Below are 12,691 nucleotides of genomic sequence, written 5' to 3'. Positions count from 1 at the left end.
CATCTGCAGTTTTTGATACAAACACACACGCGCACGCACGCACGCACACACACACGCACACACATGCACGCACACACACACGCACACGCACACACACTTACATACACATTCACATACACACGCACAAACACACGCACAAACAGACACACACACGGTTATTTCAGATATTAATTCTCTCCTCCCCTCACAAATTTATTCTTCTCTCTCAGTCCTCACTGATCTCTGAAAAAAACAACATAAATAAATAAATTAAACTCCAGAACTGAATCGAAAATTCACACGAAACAGTACAGCGTGCATTAGAGTGTGTGATTGAGGGGTAAAATGTGTAAATGAGCGGAAGAGTGTGTGGTGGAGGGTGTGAGTGTGTGGTAGTGTGTGTGAGTGTGTGGTACAGTGTGTGAGTGTGTGGTGGACGGTGTGAGTGTAAGGTGGAGTGTGTGAGTGTGTGGTAGAGTGTGTGAATATGGGGTACAGTGTGTGAGTGTGTGGTAGTGTGTGTGAGTATGGGGTACAGTGTGTGAGTGTGTGGTGGAGGGTGTGAGTGTGTGGTAGTGTGTGTGAGTATGGGGTACAGTGTGAGTGTGTGGTAGTGCGTGTGAATGTGTGGTGGAGTGTGTGAGTGTGAAGTAAAGTGTGTGAGTATGGGGTAGAGTGAGTGAGTGTGTGGTAGAGTGTGTGATGGAGTGTGTGAGTGAGGGCTAGAGTGTGTGAGTGTGTGGTGGAGGGTGTGAGTGTGTGGTAGTGTGTGTGAGTATGGGGTAGAGTGTGTGAGTGTGTGAGTGTGTGGTCGTGTGTGTGAGTGTGTGGTAGAGTGTGTGAGTGTGAAGTAGAGTGTGTGAGTGTGTGGTGGAGTGTGTGAGTTTGAGGTAGAGTGAGTGAGTGTGTGGTAGAGTGTGTGATGGAGTGTGTGAGTGAGGGGTAGAGTGTGTGAGTGTGAGGTGGAGTGTGTGAGTGTGTGGTGGAGGGTGTGAGTGTGTGGGAGTGTGTGTGAGTATGAGGTAGAGTGTGTGAGTGTGTATGGATGCTTTTTAAAGAGGTCACTGAGTGTGTCAGATTCAAGCTCACTGCTCATGAGAGATGTAAACACAGGAATGACCATGACTGACCTGCAGCACCTCTCTGGCATTAACTGCAATGACAGCTGAAACCATGGCAACCAGACCCAGGGAGAACAGCACTGACTTTAATGCACACAGCGAGAGGCCAGGAGATGGTGTTACTGGAGGAACTGGACCTACAGGAAATAAACAACATTACACAGAACATTACACAGGACCCCACAGAGACAGCTACTGTTACACACAAACACATATGCAAATGAACAAATAAGCACTCACACACGCACATGCACACACGTGCACGCACACACACACACACACACACACACACACACACATATTCACATATACACACAGAGCGAGAGGAGATGGTGTTAAAGGACGAATTTAACCTGCACAAAATGACACAGGACCCCACAGAGACAGTTACTGTTACACATAAACACACAAGTACACACATGCACACTCACACACAAACAGGAACAGTTACAAGGAATAAGCACCACAACAATATCTCATGGTGAACACTACTGCCTGTAGCCTTAAATGTATATAAACAACTGACAGAATCACAGATGCCAGACAAATATATAAACATGTCTGACTGAAATATAGACACGATACCTACAAACTTTCAGACTTTATCCACATACTATTCTAGACATTACCCACAAACAGACTTGCAGGTTTTATCCACAGACAGATAGACTTACAGATGGTCTTTGTGGATTCTGAGCGCGTCTTTGTGTCAACCCGGTTACTGCTGCTGCAGTGGATCATCCCATTGGTTGCCATGACGATGATGTTGACTCCTGTCGGCGAGGTTGTATTTGCTACCTGTGTGCAGTCGTCATGGTCACAGGTGTAGCTGGCCCAGGTGTCTTTAGCAGAGCAGTTCACTGACACGTTACAGAACCCTCCAGCAGAGGAGAGTAACGCCACTCCCACCTGGGGTGTGGGCGGGGCCTCTGCAAAACAACAACCAATCCACTGGGCCAAAGATGTGACACATTACACCCTATAGTCTCATAATAATCTCATAACTTTTATCATGTAATATCATAATAATCCCATACATGCCAAATTTTATTGTGTAATGATCTCAGAAATCACATCATACAACATAATCTCATGATGACCTAGGAGATCACATTTATCTACAGAATGACACCATTATTTAAATGCATTAGTGCTGATCTGTTCTACACCCAGAGATGGGCATCAAAATGTATCTTGTTACAAAATACAAAATACCCCTCAAATAAATGTATCAAACTAAAATACAAAATACTGGAGCCAGAAAATGTATCAAGATAAAATACATCTATTTTTTATTTTAAAAATACATACAAATACAAATACAAAAATACATTAGTACATTAGTAACATTGGGTATTCTGAATTTGTTTAAAATGGCAGAACATTCCGATTTTTATAATGTACACAAGGCTCTGGTGAGGGTTTGAACCATACAGGAAGGAAGAACAGGAAGTAGAATGCTACTGTATATGCATATGCCTGTACTGTGTATGTACATATTTTACCCAGGCATAAACACACTTGCACACATATCCACGCGTGCACACGAGTACACTCACACCATTTTCACACAGTATATCTGTCAGGAGGTCTGCCTGAGTTTCCGTTCTGTTCCTGTTTCTCTTTATTTATTTTATTTATGTTTTATCTGTTTATTTTTTATTTTTTGTATGTATGCTTTTTGTGTGTGTGTGTGTGAGCGCATGGGGTGTGCCTTGGTTTTCAGGTCCCTGGTTCCCGCCCACGCTCCGCCCCCAGTCCTGCCTGTCTGCCTCATTATTCCATCAAGCCTCACCACATTATGCAATCAAGCCTTGGCCGCCGTCTCCACCTGCAACTCATCTTCCACTCTGTTCAGTTTCCGTTGCTATATATTTCTGTTAGCCCCATTAGCCTGTGCCAGATCGTGCCTCTGTTTTTCTCAGTTGCCGTTCGAGCCTTCTATTCTGTGTCTCTGTATTTCCTGGTTTTCGAATTTTTGCCTGTTCATCCGACTACGAATTTAGCCTGCCTGCTCTGTTGCTTTAGCTTCTGGTTTTCGACTCTTGCCTGTGCCCTCGACCTGATCTCTGCTCCTGTTCTGTACCTTTGCCTGATTGGATTTTGGATTTGTGGATTTTCGACCTGTGCCTGTATAGTGATTACGAGACTGTTGCTGTTCCTGTTACCCTGTTTGTGATAATAAATCACCAAGGTTTTTACTGGATTTTGTCTGCTTTTGAGTCCTACCCCGGATCCTGACAATATCCCCAAAATGCCAGACAGATTTCACTTTACTGTTCAACCTTTCTTCTTGGACTTGAAATGAAGAAATCACTAGAAATAACAAACGCAGGTCTAAGTTCAGAGCACTTGCGCACATGGGTGTGGCCAACTCTTTTTTGGTAATTTGGTGACCAGAGGCGCAAGCGCATCCATGGCGCAGTGTGGGGCAGGGTTGGAGTGGGAGGAATACATTATTAGCAGGTATGTCCTGGCTGCCTTCAATCATGGCCAATCAAATCAGCTCCTCTCATCCCCTTTGTGGTGCACAGGCGCAGCGTATTGTCAATTCTGTAATGGCTGAAGATGCTCCAGACCGGCTCCGCCAGGCAAACTTTACGCAGGAAGAAACTGACATACTTGTCCGGGAGGTTCAGACTCACAATGACCGAATATATGGTACTGCAAGTCGGCCTCCACGGGTTGATGATGTTAAACTGGCTTGGGAAGAGGTAACGAGTATTATAAATGCCTCCTCCTCTTCCTTCCTCTGCCTTTGATTCACATCAAATTCAATAGACAAGAGTCAAGCTTATGTTTTCATGATTAACTGATTCAGAAGGTTGCATTCAGTAGTCTTGTTTTAATTATTTATGTAAGCGGGATGAAATATGTAAGACATCCACCAAACCTGTCTGTGGGATTTTTGGATAGGTCTACGTTCACGTGTGCCCCCGCCCACTAAAGTCACGAAAATAGCTGAAGATCACCAGCGCTGCGCTTAGACGTAGTTAGAGCGGACGGAGACGCAGGCGTGATTTTACACCAAAACAGACACCAAAATTGTACTGCGCTGGCGTATCCGTATCGACACACCCCCAGCTACGCCATCCCACCCGTCTCGGCGCAGACGGGTTCATGTCGAGCCACGAAATTAGCAAATGGGCGCAAGCATGGAAAGAATCACGTTGCGCCCTGCCAAATTGCAAATAAACCGGCGTGTCCGCTTGGACCAGACTTGCGCCGGTACGAAAATAGAGGCCATTGACTCAGGTTGAAGTAAAAGTACTCATAAAAATAACTACTTCAGTAAGAGTAAAAAAAGGTATCTCGTAAAAAACCACTCAAGTGAGTAACTTCAGCAGAATCGCAGAAATGCCATTATCACAGTTGACATGGTGATACAGCATAACAGAGCATAACTACTAGACTAATGTTGTTCAAGGGAAGCTAGCCACTATTCGTTTTAAGTGGCTCTCATCAACTGAGCAACAACTAAGTTAGGGAGTGCAAAGAATTAGATGGTCAGACATCTCTTGATAAGGTTATCATGAACATAAAATGTGTACAAGCTCCCAATCCCCCTCTTCCCATTAGCTACCCAACTGACAAGCTAACTTGCTAACCACTAGCTATGCACCAGCCTACAGGGCTCCAGACTAACTTTTTACATTGGTGGCACTGGTGCGCCTAACTTTTTCATTTGCACCAGCACATAATTTAAGTGCACCCAAAAAAATTGCAGCTCATTCGTGTCACTACAATCAGCAAAATTTATCTACACAAAATTCAGGAACTTGTCAGGGTTCTGTGGTTTGTCTGCATTTCCCCTTTTGGGGCGCAATATGGCGGCACTTCAGTTTTCAGTTCTGTTCATTTGCCCCGTTTAATTGTATTATTGTTTTCATTTATTCAATTATTGTTTTTTGGTTGTCTTGTTTTCCCTTCCCTCTCTGTGGCCTGATTGTGCATTGTGCCCTCCTGTGTCTCATCAGTGTCTTGTCTATTTAAGGTCTTTCTTCCCTGACTCAGGTGCTGGATCCTTGTGTGTGCTTTTCTGATTGTGTTTCGGTATGCGCGCCGTCGTGTACTTGTGACTCTTGTGTTTTGTCCTGAGTGTTTTCTATCCTGCCCATGTTCTGGTTTTGCATTGTTTTGGATTTCTGGATTTTCTTTGTTTTGCGTTTAAGAACTTTGTTTTGACTTTTTGAGACTTGCCCTGCATGGCCCTATTAAAAGTTAAAATTCTCGGTTTGTATTTCCCCTTTTGGGGAAATGAACCTGGCAAACTTTCCATCTATAAATGCAGGGCAGTGCTGTCATGACATGATGTCAGGACACAAGGGGTGAGGGGTGGGCGGGAGATTTGTCATTGTGGTCACAGGCCAGGGAATCAGAGCATGAGCAATAGCATTGAAACAGCTATCCATGCCCTCTGAATACTGCACAATTTAAATGCCTTTCAATAAAATAACATTTGAAAACTAAGTTGTGCGGCCCATCTGTGGTTGTGGCCCAAAATGGCCAAAGAGACCGTTCATCCCAGCAGCTGACTCTGGTCACGGGATGCAAAAACACTGAGTAAGTACTGGAGCAGCCTGTTGAGCTCCTGGAGCTGACCAAATTTCAGAATGTCCCGTAACTTTAACAAGAGCATCAAGCTCAACACCAACAACTTCTTCTGGAGGCAAACGTCGTTCACTGGGATGAGCGATCAGAAAAAGAAAAAATGCTCATGTATGTTTACAAAGTATAAAAGTATACCTAGTAAAAGTGCCTGTAAATGGAAATTACATTACAGGCATTTTTAGCAGACACTCTTATCCAGAGCGACTTACACAACATTTGGCATTGCACTTTAATTTGCATCCATTTATACAGCTGGATATATACTGAAGTAATGCAGGTTAAGTACCTTGTTCAAGGGTACAACGACAATGTCCTACCCGCAGATCAAACCTGTGACCTCTCAGTTACAAGACCAGTTCCCTACCCATTATAATACACTGCCGCCCATTGAAAAGGATGGAAGCAAATGTTGCTTTGCAGGTGATGAAGAGGTTTTAACCACACAAAATAAGAGGCGAGTGACCAATTATATGAACACATATTTCAAATAGATGTGTTTGAAGTGCATTGTACCTGAGAAGGGCAGTGTGGACACCAACAGGACGAGCATTTTCAGTCTGAGAGAGAGAGAGCTAGTGATCTGTGGAACTTCCTCTGTAGCAGAGTTAGATTGTAATGTGTGGGTGTCTCTGTGTGTGTGTGTGTGTGGTGAGGGGTGTTAAAATGGGAGGCTATTTTTTTAGCCCACAAGCTTCAAACAGGAAGTGTATTTCAGTCACAGGCTGCAGCGGCTGCACTGTGGCTGATGAACTGCTCCTGTTCACATTTCAGTGTCTGTGCAAAGATGTCATCACAGTATCACAGAGCTGAGAATGACCATTAAAGGCTTCATATGCAAACTCCATGCTTAAAAAACACAGTGAGCTTAAATGGACTATGAAACCATTCAAGATATTTTACATTTCTACTTATCAACTTCAATCTGCTTATCAATGAACGCATTATGAAAATGTCCAATGTAAAACAAGTGCTTCGTATACAACTACTATGTACAATAATTTATTATTCATTTGATTTTGTAACACTGCATGACCAGTAATTTATTAAAAATGGACCATCGCACTCTCCTGACTTGTAGTTATGAATAGATATAGTTGGTGCGCATACCCAATTCTAAATACACTTCAATCACAAAATATAGTTGCAAGCAGCAATTAAGCGAGGCAAGCACAAATATCCACCATGAAAACATAGTAGAATATATACTTATATATATACACTTCAAGCCCCAAATAATTATAATGATATTGATAACTGTTCTGTCCTTGTATCTGTCTGTCTGTAGGGTCTGGGTGTGGTGCACAGTAATATAAGCACAGTAGAAACTATGTATGACACAGTCACCACTGCAAACCCAGAGTGCCACCTGGAGGTGAACACAGTCTATGACATGTTGGGACTAGCAGGAGATCCTCCAACATAACCTGAGTCCATATATGCCACTGTGAATAAGGGTGCATCTTAACCCTTAGAAGAGCAGGCTTTTTGGAATGCTTTGTTTTCAAAGTTTTTCAAAGTTCTAAGTGTTTGAAAACTTCACTGTTTTCACTTAAAGGCAGCGATTGTTACATCGGCATTAGAATGGTCAGTTAAGAACATTCTAATCACATACTTGCAATCTCACACCTTAAATTGTGATCACAGACCATGTGGTGGAGATTGCGGTAGCAGACTGGGGTGCCGTGTCTCTTTCTCCGCGTGGTTTTTAAGCCAATGAGGGGCTCTTTTCGAGGAAGGCGGGGCCCAACGCCCAGTGCGTATCTCGCCAACAGGACGGGGCGGCCCTGATTTTAATTTTACTCTTAAAAGTTGAAAAAAGTCTGTTTTAATCTGTACAAATTATGTGACTCACCAAAGTTTTTTCATATTTATTTCCTCTTCATTATTTACTACATGCCATATGCCCCTAATGTGAAAGTCAAAAATTCCTAATTATTGCATTATTCAGTTTCTTTCACCCTCAAATGTTAATTAACTGTATTAAAATTGAGGATTTTATGGTTGGAGAGAAGCAAACAGGTTTTTTTTTCAAACTACACAATCACTTGGTCATTTTAAAAAAGCTTCTGCTACTAGCCTGGGTCATCAGGAAACATTCAGGCCACACCTCTTCCTGTTTCATGGATTTTTCAGTCTTAAAGAACTTAAAGGCTTCGTTGAGTGAATACAAAACAATTTAAGTCTGCTTTGACTGAATTGCATATGTCCTTAAAATGGGTACCTGTGTTTGATAGAATATAGGGGTTAATCACAAAAACTGCAGTCTGGTTTAGTGGAACTACATGTGCCCTAAAACTTATTCAGTATTTAAAAAATATTTATTGCATGATGTTGAACCTAAACTTAATGTCATTTCATTTGAATTATATTTGCTTTGTGTTCTTTAAAAAAAATTTTTACCATTAAAATACAATTTCATGTTTTCCTTTAATTGAAAGCTCATTAAGGATTCATTTGAGCAAAAGTATGACTACTTTAGATTCAAAAAACTTTATTTTTCATCAGATGGAAAATCATCTTTGGCTCGAGTGGATGAAAAGCTCATAATCCAAAAATACATAAAAATCCAAAAGCACATGAAGAATTTAGCTCACAAATAAAAATAACATAAAAGTTTGAAACAAAAAACTTAAAAAATACAGTTAAGATCACATAGTAGCTAAAAATGCATTGCAATGAATCACAGCAAAGCTTGAACAAACTAGTTCATTATCAGTTCAGCCCCAATATGACTGTGTGCTTGTGTTTTCCCTCTCAAAGTTTGGGGTGCTGCTGGTGAAATATTTTAAATATGTACTGCACTGCGTTGCTAGGATTGCTTGTTTTATATGCATTCATGAGCTTGTAGTTTTTTGATACAAACATACACGCACACACGCATTCACACATACACACACGCACACGTACGCACAAACACACACACACACACACACACATGCACGCACACTTACATACACATACACATGCACATACACACAGACACACACACACATGCACACACACAGTTATTTCAGATTTTAATTCTCTCCTCCCCTCTGACTGATTAATCCTTCTCTTTCAGTCCTGATTGATCTCTGGAAAAAAAAACAACAAAAATAAATAATTTTAACTTCATTACAACATCCAAAATTCACATGAAACAATACAGCGTTTATTAGAGTGTGTGGAGGCTGAGAGTGTGTGGTAGAGTGTGTGAGTGTGGGGTAGGGTGTGTGAGTCAGTGGAAGAGTGTGGGAGTGAGGGGTAGAGTGTGTGAGTGTGTGGTGAAGGGTGTGAGTGTGTGGTAGAGTGTGTGAGTGTGTGGTGGAGGATCTGAGTGTGTGGTAGAGTGTGTGAGTGTGTGGTGGAGGGTGTGAGTGTGTGATGGAGTGTGTGAGTGATGGGTAGAGTGTGTAAGTGTGAGGTGGAGTGTGTGAGTGTGTGGTGGAGGGTGTGAGTGTGTGGTAGTGTATGTGAGTACGGGGTAGAGCATGTGAGTGTGCGATGGAGTGTGAGAGTGAGGGGTAGAGTGTGTGAGTGTGTGGTAGAGTGTGTGAGTGTTGTCATGTGAGCTACAGTTGGCTTTTCTGCACCTTTATGCTTGTATTCAACAATTTTATTCAAACATATTTAATTTCTGCCTTACTAAAACTGAAATCTACATTCTCATGCTTTGTTGCTTTTTTAAAGCATATTTATTGGCAACCTCACTGCCTTCAACTTCCACATGTGCTGGAATCCATAAGAAATAACAATTAACCCCATAATTTGAATTCTATATAATGTTTGTAAGATTTCTAACACATTGTCTTTTCTACATTCTGAATATTCATACCTGGGGCTCATCTGCACTGAACAGGAATCAGACCATACAACTACCCTAAGAAGCCTTACTTCCTCTCGCCACTGCTAAGCCAGTAAAATGGCAACTATCTACTCTGTGTATATATAAACAGATAATCACTTTAATATTTCATACATATTAGTTTAAATTCTGACAACTGATACTCTAATTCTCTTATTGCTGGTTTTTGACATCTGTATAAATATGGACAAATCCACAATACTCACTTTGTTGGGCAAATTTTCTTCTCTCTGATCTCTGTGTCCCGCCCACCCGTCCCCCAATAACCCACCAAAAACTGTAATAAGGCTTTGTACAATATACTCTTTGTTGAATGTTGATCACTGTGGCCCTGTAGATTTACCCAATAATATAGCAAAAGCGGAGTTCCTCTTAGGTTTAGAGGTGCTTCTCCCATTTCCAGTTGTAGTGCTGCCATTGGAGCTGTTTTTATTCACCCACTACATAATCTTAATGCCTTGATATTGTACTACATTTAGTATCTTTAGCCAACGGTCTGCTGCAGATCCATATTCTACACACCCATAATCAAAAACTGATCTGATTAATCCTTTATATATGCTGTAATTGCTGTTCTTTCAGCTCCTCATTCTGTTTCTACTAAACTTCTCATTACATTTAGTACCTTTTTACATTTATCAGTTATATTCTGTACATTCTGTTAATCTCTCATCAACCACAAACCTAAATATCTGGAATGTTTAACTTTCTAGTTCTTGTCCATATAATCTTAAATTTAATTGATTTCCTATCTTCTTCCTTGTGAAAAAGGCTTTTAGTTTCTGAAAATCTGAAACCCCATTTCAATGACCAATCTTCAATCTTTACAGTAGTTTTTTGTAGCTTCTTTACTATGAGGCACATACACTGCCTGGCCAAAAAAAAAAAGAAAAGTCACACACTCTAATATTTCGTTGGACCGCCTTTAGCTTTGATTACGGCACACATTTGTCGTGGCATTGTTTCGACAACCTTATGCAACATCACAACATCCATCCAGAATTGCATGAATTTTTGGCCGAGATCTTGTATTGACGACGGGAGAGTCAAACCACTCCGTAAAGTCTTCTCCAGCACATCCAACAGGGTTAAGGTCAGGACTCTGTGGTGGCCAATTCATGTGTGGAAATGATTCCTCATGCTCCCAGAGCCACTCTTTCACAATTTGAGCCAGATGAATCTTGGCATTGTCATCCTGGAATATGCAAGTGCCGTCAGGGAAGAAAAAATCAATTTATGGGATAACCTGGTCATTCACTACATTCAGGTACTCAGCTGACTTCATTTTATTGCTGCATAACGTTGCTGAGCCTAGACCTGACCCCAGGTCCACCGATCAATGAGAACAATCAAGGGGAGTCGTGGGGAGTCACTGTGGGAGTCACTGTGGGAGTCATTGTTGCCGCCGCCGTCATCAGCATAACTGTCTTTGTCACTTATAAAGAGGATGAAATTTGGAGGTAAGGTGCATCAGGTTTTAATATTTCACAAATAAAAGTGAGTTATGAGTCACTGTCATTCAATTAGTGATTAATGATTCAGTGAGTATTTCCAGATTACATTTGCTATTCCTGTGGCCATACCACCCTGTACCCTTCTCACGGCTAACTGCTGAAACTAAGCAGCCATAGCTCCCTGTACCCTTCTCATGGCTAACTGCTGAAGCTATGCAGCCACACCACCCTGTACCCTTCTCATGGCTAACTGCTGAAGCTATGCAGCCACACCACCCTGTACCCTTCTCATGGCTAACTGCTGAAGCTAAGCAGCCACACCACCCTGTACCCTTCTCATGGCTAACCGCTAGTCTGCCATAACATGCCGTACAGTTACAGCAATTTAAATATGAAATTATGGTGTTGTGTAAATGTAAATTAAATTAAATGAATTAATGAATTAATAAAGTAAACAGCTGTACAGAGTGTAATTTGTTGTAAAATGGCACATCAGTGTACACTGGTGTTCACTGCTGCGGTAGCTTGTGGAATAAAAATGCTCTCTGCTCCTACACTCTTAAGTCTGGGCAGTCTGTACCAGACCTGGGTCAAATACAAACACATATTACTTAGCATCACAAACCTTGCTCTATCAGTACTTAACTTGGATCCAAAAGCTGCTTTCAGGGCAGCATCTCGTTCTCTCATTAATTTCCAGGTATTACCACTTATCCATGGAGGAGTATTTTTTTGTCTGTGGCTATATTTAACTCTCTTTAGGAAATCTTTCATTATAGTTTGGATTGTAAACAGAAAGGCATAGCTGTCAGATTCCACATCAAAATAAAACAGAATATCGTTACGTTTAATCCCTTTAATTGCATTTTCAAAGTTGCTCTGTTCTCCCTTAGGTATTCTAAGCTGACCAGGATTTCTTACATCACAGGGACTGAAACGCTTCTTGGCTAATTTTCTAACTACAAATATTAAATTATTGTCAGATAGCCCAGTAATCATATTGAATGATTTGACTATTCTCTCTGGCTTATTGCTAAATACCAGGTCAATCTGAGTCTTTGAAGACTGTATTATCTTGTTGGGGCCTTAATTAACTGTGTAAGATCAATATTTTTTGTTATGCGCTTAAGAGTTTTCCTGTTACATTTGTCTTCCCAATTTGTTAAAATCCCCCATTAAAATGACTTTTTTCTCAAAATTACATTCTTCTAACATGCTGTTCAATTGGTCAAAATAGAATTTCCCGTTTGAAGTCCCCAACAAAACTTTATGGGAATTTCCCCATTTCCCATATAATTTGTTCACACTGGACTAAACACTCACCAGTCGGAGACAGAAGAAGATATGACTTTTTTTCTCATTCCCATTGATCCGTTCATGTTTGGGTACCCAGTGTGCTTGCGCATCAGGTGCCAAAAGCACCATAATCAAACATGGCCGCCTCCATGAATTGGCTTCTTGCGCCAATGATCAGCTCCCATTGGAGTCCATGGAACCGGAAAGCGGAAGCTGTCTCCAGTTCTGATACATCTCGATTTGATTGCCTGAGCGAGCTCAACCCACTCGTCAGGTTAGCACATTAATTGGCAATAGAGAACGTACCACTGGGTTCAGATTTAGGGGGGAGCTCTGACCCCCCTCTGAAAGTGAACTGATCTCCCCCAAAAAAGACATGAATCCCC

The sequence above is a fragment of the Anguilla anguilla genome, chromosome 8 (assembly GCF_013347855.1).
Source record: "Anguilla anguilla isolate fAngAng1 chromosome 8, fAngAng1.pri, whole genome shotgun sequence".
Taxonomy (NCBI): Eukaryota; Metazoa; Chordata; class Actinopteri; order Anguilliformes; family Anguillidae; genus Anguilla; species Anguilla anguilla.
The sequence above is the reverse complement of the archived record's forward strand: the minus strand, read 5'-3'. Positions refer to the sequence as shown.